Consider the following 23,361-nt stretch of genomic DNA (forward strand, 5'->3'; position numbering starts at 1 on the left):
GACGTCACATATTACATCACTCATGACATGGTCAGTGACATCAATGATGACATCACTGATGACATCTAAAAGGACATCACTGATAACATCATCCATGTGATAATTTGATGCATCTTCTCACACCCTAATATAACCTTTGATACACCCACTCTAAATTACAGACTGCCATTCTCAAAACCATAAAAACTCCAACAGCAATAACTAAATACACACTCTCTGATTCGTAGGTTTACACACACATCCACTCACTCACCCGTACAGTCACTCATACTTATGGTCACTCAGTGCAGGACTATCATATGCACTTATACACCTATATAGACAATCACACACCATCACACATCCATAGAGGTGCTCACACACCTAGTCAGTCATGCAAATAATTAATCACACTGCCATTTACTCACCTATACAGCTATATACACACCAGCTCACTTACTCATACAAATACTAGCACATCCTTATGCTCTTATACAATCACTAATACAAGCACACACTCATCCATACAGCCACTCTCACAATCACACACTCTCACTTATAGCCATATATATATATATACTCCAACACACATATATATAGCCATTCACATATGTAGTTACTCACACATGTACCACTGAGATATACATTCACTCACTAACACACCCATACACACACTTATCCACCCATATAGTCCATCACAGATGCACTCTTGAAACCATGCACCCAGTGAATCACCCACTCACACATCTATGCACAGTCACACACACCCCACCCGCATAAACACTCAGGCACCCATACACATACTCAGACAACCAATGAATAACCCATATAGACACTCATGTAGCTATTCGCAAACCCATGTAGCCGCTTACCCACCAACAGACAGACTGTTACAGACATTCTCACAGTTTAGTCACTAACCCATGCATTCAGTAAGATACGTTTAATCACTCACTTATAGATTCAGTCACACACCTACTAAATTATCCATTCAGACACTTATACAGCCACTCATTCTTAAATACGCCTTTCCCTATATAAATTAAACATATTTAAACTTTACAGAAACACACAGTCACTGGATGATGTCATCAGTTATGTCATCAGTAATGTAATTTGAGATGTCATCAGTGATGTCACTGACCATGTCATGATTGATGTCATATGTGACGATGCCAAAGGGGATGGCATGATGAGCAAAAAAACAATGGATTTATGCCCAGATCTCTGTACTGGGGGGAATGTATGACATTGTTCTGCATTCTGTCCATCAACTGTTGTTTTTGCATTTGTCACCCTGAGAGGGGCAGGTATGCTCAGAAGTGAGACCCGTGTTCTCCATACCACTGGAATCGGGCTATCCTGGCTGATGAAGGCTGAAAACCCGAAACCGGTCCTAGGATGCTTGGTTCCAGTCCAGGGAGGACCTGGCTTGGCAGTTTGGGCTGGACTGTTCCCATGGGGCACAGGGTCAAGACTGATTTGCATATGGCTGGGTTCAAACTGGAATGGCATGGTGAGCAAATAAATTATGGATTTAGGCCCAGATCTCTGCACTGGGGTGAATGTATGACATTGTTCTGCATTCTGTCCATCAACTGTTGTTTTTGCATTTGTCACTCCGTAATATGTGACGTCATCAGCAGTGCATTGCGGTGGCTCGAGTTATAGTTAGCTGAACTAACTATAACGGGGAATTTCACTGGTTTTATGTTTTAGTGAAATGTCCAAGTAACAATATCGCCCCTGAAACCTATGGTTTTTTCAGTGAATTTCTAGGGTTTTTTAAATGCTAATTTCTAACTATAATGTCCCTGAAACCTATGTTTTTTTCAGTGAATATATATATATATATATATGGGTTGATTTCTGCTTCCCAGGCTGTAACCGCAGAGAAATACGGACCACCACACGGCTTTCAGAGTGTTCACATATATATTAACCCTGGGCGAAGAACTACGCTCCGTTCGCGGAGTTTGCGGAGTTTTGGCAACTCCGCGTTCCGCGGAGTTCGCGTAGCTGTCGATTACTCCGCTATCCGGTGCGTAGCGTAGTTGTCGCGCGCTGAATAACATTATCGCGTGCGCGGCAATGGCTTACCTTGGTTCTGCGTTCGCTTTTTCCCGGTCGCGTCTGCCACCATGTTTGTAAACCCTCCCGTGCGACTGTGCGAACGCGATAACGTCATTGTATGCGCGATAAAGCCATAAGGACGCGCGAGGATGTTTGTTGGTAAGATCGAGTTGCCGAACACGCAGAACCTGCAATCTTGCACAGAATAACTCGCGAGCATGTTAAAAGTTAAACCATAATAATAAATTACCATTTTGGTTAGCAAAAAAGTGAGAAACCCCTCAAAGTTGTACCTTTGGCTGTATTTTTTGGGGGGAAGGAGTCCTCTTTCTGTTTCTACTCTATTTTTGAATATTAAGGAGGAAGGGCTCTGGAGTTTACAACTTCCTGTTCCTGTCCACCAGGCTCCTCCCAGTGCTTTGTCCATGAGGTGGTCACTTTCATTTGGATTTTGAGCTGGCAGGATCACTTTCTGTGTGTGTTGGCTGCATTACTGCTTGTTTTGGATTTTACTGAGGACTTTTGGATTTTGAATTCTCTTTTTCAAGTAAGTTTCAGTAATGTATGAGTGAGTATGATGTTGTAGACTTGTGTTTGTTTGATTTTAAAATTTTTAACTACAGTATTCATTCCTTGATTTAAATTATTGATGGGTGCCTGTACTTTTATGAGGTCCCAACTTGTATTTCTTTTTAAATTTCACCCAGGCTACATAGAGAGGTACCCATGGGTAAAATCATAATTCTGTGTTTAAATTTTTATTCAAGTTTGTAAACAAACATCATGGCTGGCATTGGATTATGGTCATCATTATGCAATAGCAATGTCTGCTGTGGAATTTCTGTTTGTGTAATTTAAATGTTTTTTATTTTTTTTAAGCCAATAGCTGACCCTAGTACTCCATGTAGTTAGTGTGTAGGCATGTTTGAGTTCATTGTATTAACTTTCTGTGGTTGGCCTGGCCATGTCTTGTTGGCAGCCATTTTATGTTTCCCAGCCACTTTGCTCTTGCCATAGGCCTCCAAACTTGTGGCCTACTCTGCCAGTAGGCCAGAGGTACTAGTCATAGGGTCATGAAAGTTAATCAACTGTTTTTCTGGTGTACCTCTAATTAGAAAATCATGGATGGACTGGTTTGATTTAGAAAATCTTATGTTTATGTGTGGGGTATGTCAGGTTTTGGGTGTCTGTCAATTTCTGCCATTAGGTAACCCTAGGAATACAGCTTGGGTAGTTTTGGTAACGTCGCACTGTGTGAGAACGCGACCTTACCTTTTTTGTCTTGTTCGCGCGCTCAATGTTCTGGCTCGGGAACGCGATAACGACGTTTCATTCGATTTGCGCAGCCGAACACGCTGATTTTGCAATCTCGTGAACAATATGTCCCGAGTTGCATAAAAGTTCCTCGAAAATGTTTAATGTGTTCCTTGTGCTACAAAAAGTCCTCATTTATGTGTTATTTGGTTGTAGTTTTGTCTTCCTGGAGCATGGACCACTTTCAGTTCCTTTCTGTCCTCTATGTAATGATTTCTTGTTTATGGTTGGGGTGACCAATTTGGGCGGTGGTGTGTCCATTTTGTGAAGCTAAGCATTGTCCCTTTGGCATAGGCATTTATTGTCTGTCTTCTCTTTCTTTTCATGTAGTGGTGGGGGCCATTTTATGTGTACTTACTTCCTTTGTGATGATTCTGCCATGTTGTTGTTGGTGGACAGGCCATGTGGTGGCGGCCATTTTGTGTATGCTTCCTTTGTGACTGATTTTGCCATGTTGTTGGTGGCCATGCCATGTGGTGGAGGCCATTTTGGGTGCATCCTTTTTCCATGTTGTTTTTTGGTGTCCCTGTCCTGGCCCTATGGAGGCGGCCATTTTCTGTGTCCTTCCTTGGTTCTTTTGCCATAGGCATCCAAGGCTTTTGTAGGTACTACTACTCACAGCCATAGGTGCATTCAAGTTAATCAACTATTTTTGTGGTGTATCTTTAATTACACCGTGTATGGCTTTGGATTGCTTCACATTTTGTTTATGTTGGTACTTTCAGCTTTTGGTTGCTTGTGTGTAACTAATATGGCACTCCCTGCCAGTAGGTAACCTTAGGAATACTGCTCGCGTATTTTTGGTAACGTCGCACTGTGTGAGAACGCGACCTTACCTTTTTTGTCTTGTTCGCGCGCTCAATGTACTGGCTCGGGAACGCGATAACCACGTTTCATTCGATTCGCGCTGCCGAACACGCCGATTTTGCAATCTCGCGAACAATATGTCCCGAGTTGCATAAAAGTTCCTCGAAAATGTTTAATGTGTTCCTTGTGCTACAAAAAGTCCTCATTTATGTGTTATTTGGTTGTAGTTTTGTCTTCCTGGACAGGCCATGTGGTGGCGGCCATTTTGTAGGTACTTCCTTTGTGCATTTATCATTGGCCTCCCTGCTTTTGGTCTGATCTGATAGTAGGCCAGAGTCCCAGAGGTGGTAGTTAGAGGGGCTGCTTTATGTAGCTGTTTCTATTTGGTCTATTTAATTACCATCATTGGGGCATGTGTGTATGCCATTGCATTCCCAAGTTTGTTGTCTGGGCAGGGGGGTAGGTAACTTTTTTGTGTGTGTAATAATTTTATGCCTTGTATGTGTTTTTGCAGTGAAGTTTTCCAAACTCTTAGCCATGGGGTATTTTGATTTTCCTTGCATTAACCTGTCATGTGTAGCAGGCATCCTCCTTTTTCTGTCCATATTGGTATATGATAGGCCTGCTTGACTTTATTATTGGTTCTTTCTGGACTTCATGTGGCTGGGAGCTGTGGTGCTGGTAGTATTAGTCTTCTTTTTTGTGTTTTATACATTGGCCTGTGTGTCTTTCAATTGTTCATGTGTTGGCTTACTGCTTGTTTGACTGATGTTGTTCTGTCTTCTTTGCTTGTAGGTGCACAGAAAAAGACTGAGGAGGTGCTGGTTGTTTTCATCCATCGCCCGTTCAACTGCCAGACGGACGTCCTTCAGTTGTACGCCACGTGTGGTGTGTGACTCATCTGACCACACATCTCTGCAATTTGTGCTACTGAGTGCTGCTGTGTGCTGACATCAGAAGAAGATGGGCCCTAAGAAAGCAGGTACCAGGTCCTCCACCACCAAGAAAGTTGCTGAGAGGAAGGTACAGAAGAAGGAAGTGTCACTTAAGGCTGGTATGGACCCCCAAACCTTTTTTGGGTCCCCAAAACATACGCCTGCAGCAGCGGTGTCCGTGGTGCAAGCTGGGGCCAGCACATCCGCATTAGCGGGGGCAAGCCACCAACCCAGGGCCAAGCACATGAGGGTCGAAGAGGTAGCCAGCCTAGTGTTACAAAGCAGTGATACTGAGCCTGAACTTAACTTATCGCTGTCTCAAAGTAGTACACAATCCACGCAAGATGAAAGTGCTCAACAACCGCCGCCAGCAGTAGATGTTCAACAACCACAACCACTTCCCGCAATAGTTGTTGAAAAACCACAACCACCGCCCGCAATAGTTGTTCAACAACAACAACCAAATCCCACAATAGTAGTTGTTGAAGAACCACAGCACGCTATAGTACTTCCTCAAGAACAACAACCACCATCTCCGCACGCAATAGTAGAAGTTGTTCCTCCCGATGTCGGGGCAGTTCAGGAAGTAGAGCCTCATTCCGAGCAAGAAGAAGAGGAAGCCACTTCTGGAGGTGATCTACTGTCTTTAAATTTACGAAAGGAAAGGAGGGTTAGTGGCAGTGCATCGAGTTCTTCGCATAGCATCCCTTCAGATGACCTTGATAAGGAATGGCGTCCACCACGAGTATCTGAGCATTCAAAGGAGAGACATCCCAAGACCAGGCTAGGAAAAAGGAAGGATCCTTCAAGGCTTGAACTTATGGAGTTCGATGTAGGTGAGCAGGATACTGATGGTGATAAAGACGGGTCTGACACTGACAATGTCATCATCACGAGCGTTATTCCTGGTGCAGAGGATGTAGAGACCAGCATTTTCACCCTATCCAGAAGGGCTGCGATTAGTGATGAGCAGGTAGCACGTGTAACTCCTACACACTCAGCACCCAAAGTAACACCAGCTCCCATTTTTTCATCAGCGAAGGCCCGGCAGCGTGCGACATCCAGAGCAAGCGCCACCTCAACAGAAGGAGGTAGTGGCAGTACTAGTACTGAACTGTCACATAGGGAAATTCAGCAAAAATCCTCCAGTTCATCCGGCATTGGAAGTGGGTCCTCCTCTTCCTATGGCAGGAGACAAAAGTTTAGCTCCCCAGTCTGGGATTTTTTTACGGTTCACCCACATCAGGTGAACATTGCTATATGCACCATTTGTCATACCAATGTTAGTCGTGGTAAGATTGGTACAAACTATGGTACTGGAGGCCCAACGACCCATATGAAAAAAACACACGCAATTCAATGGGAGAACCACCTTGCAAGCTTAAAAAATGTAAGCACTGGTGTTGGTGGGGATACAGTACTACAAGGTCCACTCATGGAAGAAGAGGGAGACGATGACCTTCTATCTGGGAGTGGTACACAAATGAGCCCTGTCGCCAGCACTGGAGTGGTGCAGTCCAAATCCTCAGCATCAGCAACTTCTCAGTGGCACCAGAGTCAGCCCGAGACACCAAGGAGTGCAAAGTCTGCGTTGAAAGGTGGTCCGTCTAGCAGAACAGAAAGAATTACCAAGCAGCTTACCATTACTGGCATGTTTAGGCAGGAGGGAAAGTACGAGCGGAACCACCCAATAGCACGTTTGTACAATGCGAAACTTGCAAAAATGTTGGCACTCGACCTTCTCCCATTTTCATTTGTTGAGGCAGTGGGATTTCGGGAATTAGTGGCAACACTCGCCCCAAAATGGGACGTTCCCAGTCGCTACTATTTTGCAAGAGTTGCTATTCCAGCACTACACCACGACGTGCTGGAATTGATTGGGAAAGCCTTACAACAGAGTGTTGTCCATTGTATCCACCTGACAACAGACATGTGGAGCAGTCGCGAAGCCACATCAGATTACATGTGCATCAAAGCACACTGGATCTCTTTTGCAGGTGTGAAAGACAAGTTAACTTCAGGCCTTCTTGACGTTGCTGGGATTTTCAATGATACTCGCAGACATGCAACTGTAGCCATGTTTGGTATGGAGAAAAATCATACTGCTGAAAACATTTTGTCTGACTTTAACAGCAAGGTCTTTGAATGGCTGAAACCAAGAGGCCTTAAGATTGGTTTTGTTGCCACCGACAATGGCAGTAATGTAGTGAAGGCAATGAGAGATGGACAGTATTTCAGGGTACCCTGTTTGGCACACTGCATTAACTTAGTCGTGCAAGACTTTCTGAAAACTGAAGCCAAAGTCAGCAACATACTGACCATCTGCAGAAGAATATGCACGCATTTTAACCATTCTTTTAAAGCGCGGAAGCTGCTACGCGTCATTCAGCGGGAGCATAATTTGCCAGTCAAAGCACTGATCCAGGAGGTCCCAACACGTTGGAACTCTACTTATTTCATGCTTGAGCGTCTCTTTGAGCAGTACATACCACTGAATGCTTATGTAATGTCAAGAAGATTAGTGGATCCTACTGTTAATCTTAAAACCCTGACCGTTGAGATGTGGCAGTGGGACATCATTAAATGCTTGACAGAGATGCTACAACCTTTTGAGGTCTTCACACGTGCAGTTAGCAGGGAGGACTGTACTATGGGCCAAGCCATCCCATTGTTGTACATGCTCGAGCAACAGCTGAAGGAGGTCTGTGAAACATACGAAGGTGACGAAGAAAAAGTTGATGCATATACCTTGGCCAAGGCCTTAGCCAACCGCTTATCTGGAAATGCAAGTCTTCAAATGATTGTGTCAGATCCAAATTACATAACTGCAACAATCTTGGATCCACGGTACAAATTGTTTGTCAGCAGTAGCACAGTCATTCCTTTTTCAGATGGGGATGTTGCCAATTACAAAACTTCCATAGCTGTGGAAGCTAATGATTTAGAAACTGAACGGCTGTTACTTAAAGGCCTGCCAGTGCCAGCCCAGGACAGTCAAAGTACTCCAGGCCATCCTCCTGAGGCAAGTTCATCAGAGCATGAGAGCAGTGCGTCCGCTTCCCAGCAGGCACCAACAGTACCAAAAGCAGCACCTACACGATCTGATTCAGCAGACACAACCAAAATCATAACTGCTTTTTTTCTACAGAAGGGGATGGGTAAGTCCGTTGCTGTTGCAAAGGGGAAAGAGGAGCAGCAAAGCCGAGCACCAATGAACACTGAGCGGATGGTTCAGGCCTATCTGGATGACACAACAGAGGTGTTCATGGAGCAAAGCCCATTGGTCTATTGGTATGAAAGAAGGAGACAGTGGCCAGTGCTGAGCAGGCTGGCGATAAAGTATTTGGCTTGTCCTGTAGCCAGTGTCGCCTCTGAGCGGGTTTTCAGTGCTGCTGGTGCCATTGTGACATCGAAAAGGACCAGTCTCTCCCCCAAAAGCGTCGAGAGGCTGACAATGATAAAAATGAATCAACACTTCATACCACCAGACTATACTGTACGTGAATCAGAGCAGGATGAAGAAAGCGAGCCCGAAGATATCATCACTACTGTGTTACATGACCTACTGCTGTCCGGACCCCCAGAGTTTGAGGACGAGCACCTCTTCCCTGACCAATAGGCTTTTAAATTGTTACTTTCTCCCTTCTTTTATTTGTGTTATTTATTTTCTTATTAAAAATGACTTTCTGGTGCAAAACTGCTAATCTTAAAATAAAAAGCTCAACCAAATCCATCCCCACCACTCATTCTTTTAATGTACCTACTGGAGTTGCACACCTGTGCATTTATTTTCGCTGTATCTTTTTTATTTACCTCCTGGAGTTGCACGCCTGTGCATTTATGTTCCATGTTGACTGCACTCCTCAGAGTCTTGCTCCATCTTCTTGACTCCCACTCAAGTCAATACAATTCCATCTTGGCAGCCATACATTTGATGTTGTAGATGGAGTATAGTACAATAACAATAATGTAGCCTCTAACAGTCCCTCCATAACAAGTGAACCGTACATGACTACAGCCATCCTCTATTTCATTTGAAATCTGCAACTCATAACTGCCTTGCTGAGTCTTACTCTTAAGGCTACCACCTCTGTCTGCAGGCATTCATAGACGACTCTTCAGTGTCAAAAGAAACTTGAGCAGGCATCCACAACTGAAGTCAACTTGTTGTGACTCACATTACAAAGGCTCGGCAGCATCTGTGATCAATCATCTGACAGTGAAAGAGAAGAGCAAAACAGGTATATTAAAAAATGAATGATGCCATGCATTGCATTGGATGTATTGTTTTGCTGACTCTGAGCAAATGTGCATGGAGTTGAAGTATACTAGTAACTTCAGTTCAGACTCACGTGATAGCCAATTTTTCCATGTTATTTACTAATAATAGAAATTATTTACGCACTTGTGTTATTACTACTACAGATGCAGTCAGGACTTAATTTATCGTAGTCACTCACTACAGACTGAGTTGCTGATAATGATGGTGACCACCATATCTTTGCTGTCTGGCAGTTGGATCTGAGCTGATTGATGCACGATGTTTCTTGGAGTGGAATACAAGGTAATAAATAAATACAAATAAGAGGCACAGCACAGTAGACCCAGGCTACTACATGTTTGTGCACTGTGCTGTGGTAGAGTACAATAGTGGTATGATTGATGACTGAGAATGACGCATTGATTTTGTTGATTAATTTTGTAAATGCTAGGTTGCTTTTTCAATTTCATTCACCTTTCTGTGGGTCTGTGAAATTTTTAGGGAAATGCAGTTTGTATAACGGGCGGCCCTGTGTCGTCGTGGGCCTGTTGTTGTGTGCTGGCTCCTGTCTTTTTTTGTACTTCTAGATTAATAATGATGTGCAACTAGTAGACTTATACATATTGTATCCAAGCCGCCTCAGTCTGAAAGTCCTCTCATTCGACTACTCCTCTTGTATTATTTTTTTTATCTTCACTGTATTACAATTTGTTTAGGTCATTCACATTCTTTTGTATTTGCCTTTTCTTTTTCAGGCTGGACGTTTTTCACCCACTGCTTTATACTATGAGCATCAACTCTCACCCTTACCACAAATCCTCATCATCAAGCAATTGGATTGCGGGAAACCAAGAATGATATTCAGCGTGTCCTTTTCTTACATTTATTGCTTACATTCATTGGCTAGCGGATCAACATCATAAATCATCATCTTCATTGTTTTGCTTTTGTTGTCTCCAATCTCCATGCGTACTGTTTTTCTTTCTCAAACCTTTCCCAAAACCCCCGTATCCATCCATTCAACAAACCCTAACCCTCTTCCCCCGGGCTGCGTGGTTACATTGAGGTGTGATGTTTCTTACATTAAATATACACCAACAATTTGATCACGCGCTTGCTGGGGCAGATGTGGTGAAAGCAACAATAGTGAAATGTCAACAAGGCATGGCCAGGATCTTCTGCGGCTTCCCAACTCAAGCTCTGTGTTTAACGCCAAATAATTTACCATTAACATCAAACAACGAATGCATCTAATGAATTGGCGTAATTTTTTGGGTTTAAGCATTATGATTTAGAAAAGTTTGACGTTGCCGTGAGTACTACAACTACAGTTGAACTTCTTATCTTCTCTTGCACTTAGTTTCCAGTCCCCAAAACCATTGTTTTGTTTCAGTTTAGCTGTTGCAATATTGGGTCACCCATGCAATGTACTGTACTTACTTATACTACCCCCACATTGTCTGTCACGCAAATAACTGCCTCTTTCTTTTTGTCTCTATATGCTACTGGCAGGGTCTGTCTACTACTACTATCACAGAAGTTCTGATTCTGAACCACAGATTCTTCGCCATTGTCTTGGGAATCAAATGCAGCCCTTGCAGTGCCACACTTCATCATAAATCATCATCATCATCAGCAATCACAGGTAAGATAAGTTTGCAGTGAGGTATAACGCAAGACAGACTGGTAGTTCTTCTAATACTACAAATATAACTCGGTGAGGGTTTACCGCATCTATCTGATTGCATGTTAAAGATGTGGGCAATATATTTTTTTATTAAAGAGCACTGTTCGCCGACCTGCATGGCCAATTAAACCTTGCGAGGTTGCTCAACGTACATTATTTGGTGAAACAGTCCCCCCTCCAACCCCCCAAGAAACGCAAATGAACTTCAAATGTTTTCTTTTGAACATAACTTTGTGTCTCGTTTATTTTTAACATAATATAATATATAAATAAAGATGATACAAAAATAAAATATATATAAATCTTACACCACAGCTGTCCCTACCCGCCTCCCCTAACCCCAACCAAATTCCCACTTTCAATGTAATGTAAAAAAAAAACCCAACACCCAATTCCCACCCACCAACAAAAGGATTGAAAAAGGGGCAAACAACAAACAGGGTCCATCTCAAAGCCGGCGGGCTTTTAAGTGTTGATCCACCAGGATCTTTACACGCTCCTCTATTTGACTTTTTGTCTGACTAGTCTGAGCCTCCAGCCTGGCTACCCGGAGGAGAATCTTTCTCTGGAACTGGCGGCACCTACATTGGCAGCCATGTTGTTGTGGGGGGGTGGACGATGCTGGAAAAATCTGGCGGCGGGCGGCTGCCTGACCATGCCGACGTACTCCTGCAGGCTTGGGGGCCGGGGCATTGGAAGAGGCAGCAGCTGCTGCCGCCGCCTCCTCCTCCTCCTCCTCGGCCTGAGCCACCAGCCGGCGGTAGGCCTCAACGATGGCCTGCAGTTTAAGCTGCCGGGCCCGGACTGCCAACTCCTTCCTCGTTGGTTTTGAAGGAGTAACTATAAAGAAAGAGACAGAATTGTTGTAATCCAAAATCCCAGCAAATCAAGAACACAAAATGTATCCAACACATAGTGGGCGGCACAGTACAGTAGCAATAGCAAGCAAGCTGAGTACAAAAAATGTTGTTTTATCTATCTTGAACATTCTACGCCTTATGTACTTAATTTGTTTGACTTTTTGGCACGGCATTATGCCTGCCCTAGTAACATAGCATGGGTGTACTTCAACGGTCACATACGAACACCTGTCTTTTTCATATCTCGTTTTTTTATATCATATACTCTGTGCTTCCGGGAAAAGTGACAGTCTCAAACTAACATTAATTAACAGGGGCCAGCTAGTACTAGTAAATGTCTACTATAGAGACTATCATTCTTTATATCGCGCAACAAACGTTAGGTGGTTTGTGTTTCGCCAGCAACGACCCGAAATGCATCCAGTCGTCCCCTCCTTCCCTTGCCTTTGGGTTTAACCAAAACACCGCTGCCGACACTAGTATCCACTATCCACTAACCACCGATATTGGATGTGTCTCCCACCCACGCAGGCAGCTGTGTTTTCCCCTTTCTATGCTTCCACAACAACCCACGCATCCGACTGCTCTCAACCACCTGCATTGCTGATTCCAAAGTATCCTTCTATATTATATGATTGTTGCTTTTTCCTTGCTCCTTTCATCATACTTAAAATCAATCTCCTGTTATTCCATCGCGGTCATGTAATGTTGTGGATAAGACTTTTTTAGTCTGCCACCAACCTTTCACAGCTGAGTTGTAGTCACATAGAAGAGGCCTGTATAACTTATTTTATCAATTCTCGCCGGTGGTAATGCTATTGCTAAGCTTGGTAATGACAAAGGTGGCGTCATATATTGTCCAGTAGAACTTCAAGTTCATTATAAATATCAGAGTACAGTGAGGAAGTTTTCCCCACCCACCAAGTAATGCGGATTACTATTGAATGTAACTTACCATCGCCCACCGTTGTTGGCTCCTCCCCCGCTGCTGCCGGTGCTGCTGTAGGTGCCTCTGGTCCTCCATTCCCCTCCGGGATCGCCTCTGCTGACGCCGTCGCAGCGCCGCTGCCCCTGTCGGCACTGGTGGATGGTACCGGTTCTGCACAAATAAAAATAAGTACACCTTTTTAGATGGATGCACAGCCCCCATTGTACTTGTTCACCAAGAATGGAGTTCTGCAAAACAGTTAAGTACACCGTAATCAGTAGTAGTCCACATTGCCTAGTACAGCAGAGTAACTAACGCACTACACATATTAGCATTTATTTGGTATGGTATGGTACCCAAGCTCATCTCATCTATACTGCTACTCTAGTCCTTGGAAAGTTAGACTGAACCATGTAACCTAACCAGTTTGTACATCAATGACATGTCTACAGTTTAGTGCATGCTACCTCACAGCTTGTTGCGCAGTACGAGAAGACGCCTTTGAGGCCACATGATTGTTCAAAGCATACACCCGAAGAGTTTGGAAAATAGAAAGGCCCGTATTTACTTTTTGAATGTGGATTGTGGAATCGAGTTTGCTTACAGCCTCAGGTTACACCTTTTTTTTTAGCATGACAGCTAAAAACTTGCATAAATGTATGTAATGTTTTCATACTGTCTAACGTGCACCACTTTTGTCATTATCTTTCGGCAGATGAGAAGATTTCCTTCTACGAAGCAAAGATTTCCAGAGCTTACCAAAAAGAGGCATATGCAACCAGTATACGTTCAATGGTGAGGGGTCTCTGACATTTCCCACATTTCCCTATCGTGCACTGGTAGCTGTACAAATGTAGATTAATTTGTATTCAGCCTTTTTTAACTCTGGATTTTTTCTGGTGGCCCTTGACGTATTTCACGGAACAACTTAAAAACATTGATGTTACTTACTTAGTTACTTCTAACAAAATAAAGGTTTTGAAGTACCACATTGACTCGGAAGTATATTTTCAGTGTCTGTTGTCTTGTAGACTTACACGAGAGAGTGAGCAAAAGGGGGTTACTTAGGTTATGGATTGTGTAATAAAAGCATTTGGCATTTTCATATTGGGGTTCAGGAAAGGGGTAATTGAATAATTGACCAATGACTGAGCCCATATAGGTTGTCGTTCATTGAATTGTGGGTTCCTCTGAGTTCTGTGACTGAGGTGTAAGACTGTAAGTAAGTAAGGTCCAACCTGCCTATCACCAACAACATCCAATTTTGTGGTGCATACATAGTTATGTATGTGACTGCATAGAAGAATATCCGCAAGAGTAGTAGTGGTATACTAACGCTTACAAAATAGTAGACCAACATCTGGATGCATACTTGGTTGGTGTCAATTGGCAAAGAAGAGACATTACAGAGGAAAAAGCATAAGACAGGAGTGGACCCTGTGCCTTCCGCTATTCTATCACAGATTTTTTGAAAAGATTAATACCTTAACTAAAGAGTGGGCAACAGGGCAAGCTTACCTACAGATAGTCTAGTAGTAGCACAGAGAGTCATAGCAGAGGCTCTTTGAAGGAACAGAAAGGCAGGGACAGATAGTAATACCCAAAATTTTGAAAACATAATCAAAATCAAACAAGCATTTGTCAAAATTTAGTTAGGTGAAATGTCATTAATCGGTTGGAAAAAAAAGCTCCGTTAGAAAGTTAGGGAAATATCATTGTTCCAAAAGAAAGCACTGTTGGACTTACTGGGGACAGCAGCAGGATCCTCAGTAGAGGAGCTCTGTGCCTGTGGTTCTTCACGTTCACCCGCCGACTCGGTCCCAGTCTTCTGCTTGCCCCTGGGTTCTGTGGTTCATGTAAGAAATAATAATAAAGAAAGAGGAAAACATTGAGTGCTGTGAAACATAGACAGCATTTCAAAAACCACTGCTACAACATTAAAAGAAACACACATTGGTCTACCAAATGACTACTGCCTTGCATGATTCACTGACTAGTGTATATATACTTGGAGAAAACAAATCAAATGTTCCATAAACATTCTGATTGCAGATTACTAAGTAACACAGAGGCAGTACACCTGAACAACACCACCGATTCAAGAATGGGGTAATCAATCAATTATCTGTAAGTAGCCATTTCTTTTTAATTTTTTGCCAGCAAAATGCATAGATCACAAGGAGGAGACATGCTTAACTTTGTGCATACTAACACGAAATTGTACTTTCATTGCATCATATTTTGTTTTGCTACTGACTGAATGCTACTGCTGCCCTACCCACTCAATAAACAAACTACATCAGTTCTATGGAGGGCTGAGGCAGGGGCGGCTCTAGGCTCATGGTGGTCCTGGACTCCTGGCCAGGGAGCGTAGGTGGGGGGCCCTGAAGAGGAGGTCGGGGCGGAGCACGGAGGCCAGTGAAGAGGGGGGAGTCAGGGTGTTTGGAAGTGGAACAGAGCAGGAGGCACCAAATCCCTGCCAGGGGCCGCCACGCAAATATGTATCCATCCTCTGAGGATTATTAAATTAAGGATATATATTGGTGAGGTGGCCCCTGGCGTTTGGTGGCCCTGTGCAGTTGCACAGCTTGCACATGCCTAAATCCAGCCCTGGCTGAGGTAAGAAGAACAAAGAAACTTTTGCATTCATTGCCAGAGGAGGATTCATGCAGAAGAGAAGGCCATGAAAAAAAAATTATACAACATGCAAACACGTACAATTATCCATCAACGGCTATTTCACTGACGGACAAAGGAAGGACAAGACTCTATTAATAGCATTAACTAACTTCAGTTCTCTACAATAAAGAAAATCTCACACCAATAAACAGCAAAAGCTAGCGCCAAATTGAACACGCAAGAGTCAGTGAAGATGAAGAAGCGCAGCACAGACCAGTGTCATACAATTACAGTAGATATAATAACGGAATACATCGGAAATGTAACTAGGAGCACCAGTCATCACGTTACTTATTCAGCCAAGATTTACAAAGATACAATAACAATACTTATACTACTATAGAGATATATATTATACATACACTTTTTTTTTTTTGGGTAGCCACTCACCAAGACCCACGACCTCGACGCCAAGCAGGTCCAACAGGTCCTGCTCCCGGTCCAAAATGTCTGCCCAACGGTGGGTCAGCTGATGGTGGGTACGCCGGATACCGGAGCAGCGGAAGACTGCCCGGCGCACCTTCACCCACCTCCGGAGACGCTCTTCAATATGGTGGTAGCCGGAGCCGGGCCTGCCACCTGCTGCCAACATCAAGGGGAGGTAGCGCTGGATAAAAAACACCAGGGCAGCCACCTCCTCCTCCCCAAAAAGTTGGCGGGCCTCACCCCTAGGGGGCGCATTCTGCCGCAAGGCAGCCGGGTTTTTTGGGGCACAGGCGCCTTGCCCTTTGAGCCGCCCCTGCTGCTGGCGCCCTTGACCATGGTTCTGGGTGGAGGGGAGAAGAAAAGTTCAAGACAAAAAGGTAGGGGAAAGAAGAAGCAAGGTAAAAGAAGGAAGTAAAATAAAGCAATAGAAAAGTTGTAAAAGTAGAAATAAAATGAAAAATATAAACCTAGGCACAGAGAGAGATAGGTAATAACTAAAGAAAGTTTGAAAAAGTGGGTAAAAAGACAAGGATTGAAGAGATTTCAACAAGATGCAAAAGTAGGCCCAAAACCATAGCCAGAGTGTGTGATCCAAGATGGCTGCGCCCATCGCGACCGCGTGGGTAGGTTCGCGCGATATTTAGCGCAATCACGCACTTTTGTAGTGCGAACGAGAAGATGAGTTCCCGAACATGTCTTGCACAACGCGACCACGTTACTTGTGACCCGGAACAGGAAATAAGGGAACGCAAGCAGGCGGGACAAACCTCTGGGGTAACTTAGCGCGCTAGCCATCCCGAGCATGCAGGCAACGCCCCGAACACGCGCACCGCGCTCCCGAAGACGAAAAACGGCGCGCGAACGGGCCTAGCAAGCAACTACGCATGGCTGCGGAGCTACGCGTAGTTCGCGGAGTGCAACTACGTCTTCGCGTAGCTCTGCGGAGTCCGACTCCGCGAACTACTCCCAGGGTTAATATATATATATATATTATCAAACAATCTGTTGCATGTAAACAAACCAATGCCAAGCCCAATTCGTCTTAGCGTGGTTTCTTTATTTCATGTAGAAAAAATGCCAGACACATTTTGGAGCAGTGGCTCCTTGGGATCGGGTCAAGAAACGTTTGTTTTCTCCAATTACATATAGTGCACATAAGTGTTGACATGAAAGTAGGACTGCTATATCGTATATAATACATCACAAAGTGGCATCCATTTTGAAAGGGTCAATTCACATACATTGTGCATCTTAAATCATAATAACATATTACGTTTAAAAAAAATGTTTTACATCCATGTTGCATGGGAGTTTTTTAATTAACCAAAACCGCCAATCAAGCTGTAACAACAGAATAACAATAATTTCATCAGATCGATGAATTGGTCTCTTTCTCAATCCTGCCCCAGTAGGCTTATGAAAACAGCAATTGATTCAGCAATTCACTTCACTTCTTCCCCAGTGGGCTGATTAATTCATTTCAATTCTGCCCCGGTGGGCCTGCATATAAGCTCCACACATTAAACTTATATGTCCGAACTGCCATACAAATATTGTAGCTCTTTTGCAGTCATCTTCATTACATGATGATATCTCCGTCTCCTACAAAATTAAAAATAAGTGCAAGATCATCAATGATCTAACTATTACCATTAAAAACAGCAAAACATTGCACATGAGAAGTATACATGAGATTTCTTATCATTTACATTAATATACCCAAATTTCTTCAGAGTTTCATTTAATTCAAGTTAGAATGTTAAGCCAAGTGAACGGATAATTCTTCGTCCTTATTTAAACCTGTTGGATACATGGTCTCATATGTTATAATCAGTTTAGATTCCAAACGTCTTAGTTCATGAACCCTCCTCTTTCTGAAATTGGGATTCTATCACTAGCACAATATTTTAAACGCCTGGCATCTTTATGGTGGCATTCCTTAATGTGTCTTGCAATAGTATATTGCTTATCTTCATTTGCAATCGCTCTCATGTGCTCTAAAATTCATTGTTTGACTTGATGAATTGTTCCCCCAATATAAATTAGGGAACACAGACATATTAGTGCATAAACGCAAAAATCAGATTTACAAGTCAGATATATTCAGTCAGTTGAAGCTAGTGGAAGCGACAGCATTGATCTAGCGGTTCATGGAGAGGGAGGAGTTGAGGATGATGACGAGGTTTCGTGCGTGGTCTGTAGGGATGGGTGGGTTCCCAGGGCGGAGGGTCACCAGGTGTTGTCCCAGGCAGAGGTGCAGGGTCTGAGGATGAGGTCCTTGTCTTCTCTGAGTTGAGCTTCAAACAACTCTCATTCATCCAGGCTTCCACGTTCTTCATTTCTTCCTGGAAGCAGAGTCTCCTGTCTTCGGGTTTCTTCATGAGTAAAAGGATAAGCTGGTTGTCATCGGCGTAGGACACGAGGCTGAGCCCATGCTGTCTGACGATGGTGGCGAGGGGGGGCCATGTAGATGTTGAAGAGCGTGGGGCTGAGCGATGATCCTTGGGGTACTCCGCAATGGATATCGGTGGGTTCGGAGAGGAAGGGAGGGAGTCTGATCCTCTTGGTTCTGCTGGAGAGAAAGGATTGGATCCAGTCGTGCAGTATGGTTGCGAGAGTGTATTGTGAAACGGTGTTGAAGGCTGCGTAGAGGTCTAGAAGGATGAGGGCCGCAGTGTGTCCCTGGTTGGGTAGCATGCAGATGTTGTCGGTGGCGGCAAGGAGGGGGGTCTCGGGACTGTGATTGCAGCAGAATCTGGACTGGGAGGTGTCTAGGATGGAGTTCTCTTCGATGAAGGTGGTCAGCTGGGCGTTTTATGAGTCTCTCTGTGACTTTGGCCGCGAAGGGGAGGAGAGAGATGGGCCGGTAGTTTTTCAGGTCTGTTGGGTCGGCTGTTGGTTTCTTGAGGAGGGGTTTCACCTCCGCCCATTTCCAGTCATCTGGGAAGATGCCGGATATGAAGGAGGTGTTGATGGTCCATTCTAGTTCAGGTGCGATGGCTGCAGCGGCCCTATTGAATATATGCGGTGGGCAGGGGTCCGTTGGGTTCCTGAGTGTGTTTTTTTCATGGTCGCTGTGATGTGTTCGACGGTGGCGGGATCCCAGGTCATGATGGTTGACTTGTCGACGGTGTTGGGGGGGTGGTGTCCAGCATCTGTTTGCTGAAGTTATTGTAGAGGACCTTGATCTTCCGATGGAAGTAGGTGCTGAGCTTGTCGCAGAGTTCCTGGGAAGGTGTGATGTCCGTGGCTTCGCTGGGGGATTTTGCGAACTGCTGTATGACGTTGAACAGTTCCTTGACGTTGGTCGCTTTGGTCTGGACTTTGTCTCTTATGAAGAGTGGCAGGGTGACAGAGAGGTGTGAGCTTGTCGGCGCAGCGGGAGATCCATCAGTGAAATTCCATGGCTGCGGAGTTGGTGTTGGTAGTGGCGGTGAGGTGGTATTGGAGGAGGGTGGTGTTGAGGTGGTCCTCTGTGACCTTGCTCCAGTTCCTTTTTGGCGGGTGTGGGGCAGACTTGGGTGTGGGGGTGGCGTTGAAGGTGAAGTAAACGCAGTGGTGGCCCGTCCAGAGGGGCTCAGTGGTGTGGCTGAAGCGGCCGTTTGTCCCTCCTGCGAAGATAGGGCCGAGGGTATGTCCAGCTCGGTGAGTGAGCGTGTTGACTAGCTGCTTCAGTCTGAGGTTAGCTAGGTTGTCGAGTAGAGTGGTGGAGTCGGGGTCGCTGCAGTTATCGAGGTGGAAGGTCGGGTCCCCGAGTAGAATATAGTAGATGGAGATGATGGGGCAGGGGCGGCGAACTTGGTGATGGTAGATGCGGACTGTGTGCAAGGTCCCGGTCGTCTGTTGATGAGGGTACCGCGAAGCATGGTCCTGGGGCAGGTCTGGATCTGGAAGTGGAGGTGTTCTGTGTTAGAGTGGGGGTCACTCGTGCTTGATGTTGAAAAAAGGCGGAGGGTCTTGTGTGTGATGGCGAGTTCTCACCCTGGGCGGTGGAGGCGGTGGAGGCGGTCCTCTCTCTGGATCTTGTAGCTATCGGGGATACAAAGGCAGTGTATCACCTGTACCGAAAACATGCCAGAATTCTTTAAGACATCTTGTCACCTCTCAAGCTTGATTGCTGAATGATGTTATAAATCTTATTGGTTCTTCATTAGTATCATATTGGCCTTTCTTTTTTAACAAATCCTCTCTTTTTAACTTTTTCACTTTGTCACAGGCCGATGCTAACACTTTCTTTGAACAGCCCCTTCTCTAAATCTAGCTTTCATTACCATCATTTCTTCCTGAAAAGTTGTATCCAACCTACATTTTCTTCTTGCCCTTAATAGCTCTCCATACGGTATACTTTTGATTGAATTTATGGGGTGGCAGCTCTCTGCATGCAATAAACTATTGCCTGCTGTTTTTTTACAGAACATTCTACTCTTCAATCAATCTATTATCACCCACCTTAGCTTCAACATCAAGAAATTAATTTTCATTTGTTTGTATTGTACAAGTAAATTTCAAGTCTTGATTGTTCTCATTCAGGGTTTCCACAAAACTTGTAGTTTCAATTTCTGTCCCTCTCTAGATACAACATACATCATCAATATACCTAGCCCAGAGGACAACATGTTGGTTAAAGGCTTTGATGTTACCCGCAACCCGCTCCTGAAACCAGCCAAGGTATAACCCTGCATAGCTTGGGGTGAAGCAGGTCCCCATTGCCTTTCCCTAGGTTTGACAGTAATCACATAATCAAAAATGAAGAAATTATTGTTAGACAGGTGTATATCATATTCAAAAGCATTTCAGTATGCTTTAAGTATGACAGTGGACAATGTTTAGGAAATGGCAACATGCATCCATACCTACATCATGCGGTGTGCATGTGTATAGGCAGTTGACGTCTAATTTCATTAACAACATGCCTTTCTCCCAGACTATATCATCAATACATTTTAGAAAATCACCGGTATCCCGCACATATGATGGAAGGGATCGCTCATAAGGTCTTAAAAGGTAATCAATATACTTCGAGTTGTTTTCATTAAGACAACCCATGGAAGAAACAATGGGTCTTCCCTGTGGATTTTGGTTGTCTTTATGAATTTTCGGCAAAATATACATTGCTGGTAATTTTGGAAACTCACAATTCAAATACTTATACTCTTCATTTGATAACAGATTCTCATTTTTCCAATTAATGAGATTGGCATTGTACCTCATTACTTTTCTCATAACTCGTTCTGTCTGTTCTCGCATAGCCATTCACATCATCAAGTTGTCTCATATATATATATATATATATATATATATATATATATATATATATATATATATATATATATATATATATATATATATATATATATATATATATATATATATATGTTCACTGAAAAAAACATAGGTTTCACATCCGTTATAGTTAGGAATTAGCATTTAAAAAACCTATTAAATTCACTGAAAAAAACATAGGTTTCACACCAGTTATAGTTAACTGAAAATTTTACTGACATAAAACCATTGAAATTCCACGTTATAGTTAGTTGGACTCACTATAACTTGCGCGCCTGCAATGCACTGCTGATGACGTCGCATATTACATCACTCATGACATGGTCATGAGTCATAAAAATTAATGTGAATACAAATTAAGTTCTGGTAGAAAAAATACAAATGTATTCATCGAAAGTTTACGTTCGTACTCGAAGAAGAAGGTAATCGGGCGACGCTGTGACGAGGAGCAGGGAGGCCGTATCTACTCTAAAAGAGCACGGTGGAATGAGAAAACCTGAACAGGAGAAAATTTTCAGGTGCAGCCTACTGCAGCGGTTTGCAACCATAACTATTGGAAACTCCACACCAAAGGATATAACCGTGGCTCCCTCGCACAGTGCATAAGGCCTGTCATCTAAAGAAAAAAAGATAATCTTTCTCATAACCTATTGATTCGTGGCCAAACAGATCGTATAAGACTGGGGCAATATTTCCCACTTACATTGATAAAAGTGGATGATAAGAGTGAATTTTAAGAATCGGTCCTGAAGAAGGTGTCACATAAAGAAAACCGAAACGCCGCGTCGACCTAAATCTTCGATTCTTGATGTTATGTACCCAATTTGTTTTTATTTATATGTATAACATTGTGTGTATTGATATTCATGCTTTTTTACCATTGTTTTTAAATCCACGACATGTTTTAATTTGTATCGAAAGAATAAATTTGTATTTTTTCTACCAGAACTTAATTTGTACTCACATTAATTTTTATCAGAGTCACCCTGCAGTACAAGTATTCTATGTCTTTTTAATTTGTCTTTTGAATATGTTTCCAAAGGGTTTATGATTGTCTATTTACAAACAAGCATATTAAACAACAACCGCATATCATCGTCAAATCCAAACTAGATCACCCCAGACTCTCACACACGCAGATTTGTCCTATTGGATAATAGAATCTGTGGATCCACAAGCGTGGGACATCCTATATTTTTTATACCTATTCCCCCTAGTCCCAGACAACTACTTAAAGGGGGCCTCCTTAATAATTTCTTCTATACTCTGGTATGCACACTTGTTACGGTAGGTTAGAGTTTTACTGGAGATGGTGTTTATAAGAGTCTTCTATTTGTAACCATTAGCTTGGTAAGAGTTGTGAGTGGAGTTAAGGCTATTCCCACACCCTACTATGCACACCCAAAATCAACGAGAAGTGTGTTAATGGATAGGACAGTCCCTGGATGGGAAAAATAATTTACAATGATGTTTGAACCACAAATGCCTTTACAACAAAGGCTTTACAGTGAAAAACTCTTTACCTTGACTGTTTTAAAAGCAAAACTTTTTACCATGCGTAAACCTTTACCACGGATGCCTGTTCAATGAATTTCATTGTAAAGGCATGAATGGTAAAGACATATGCGTGGTAAACAATTTTAATGTAAATGTAAGTATTTTGCTGGCAAGAATTAAGTGTTTATATATATATATTTACTGAAAAAAACAAAGGTTAGGTAATTAGTTAGGTTAGACTCAGATTTCAATAGTTCAAACCAGTGAAATTCAGCAGTTATAGTTACCTGAGCTAACTATAACTTACACCCTGCAATGCCCTGTTCACTCATGACATGTCAGTGACATCACTGTTGACATCATCCAATGATTGTGAATGTTTTCTAAATGTTTATGAGTGTTAAACATATGTACTAACCTTCCACAAAAGTTAAATTAGTATATTAGGTGCACTACTACTGACTGATACTGCTTATAACTTATATAATATGAGTGGCTGTGTGACTGCAAGTATCTGTTTGTGTTTGGGTGTGTAAGTGGCTGCATGGGTATATAACTGGATGTGTGAATAGATATGTAGGTGAGTAGGATGCTCTGTGAGTGTGTGTGTCAGTTACTGTATGTGTGAGTAA

Source organism: Lissotriton vulgaris, chromosome 5 (assembly GCF_964263255.1).
Source record: "Lissotriton vulgaris chromosome 5, aLisVul1.2, whole genome shotgun sequence".
In the NCBI taxonomy this organism is placed as follows: domain Eukaryota; kingdom Metazoa; phylum Chordata; class Amphibia; order Caudata; family Salamandridae; genus Lissotriton; species Lissotriton vulgaris.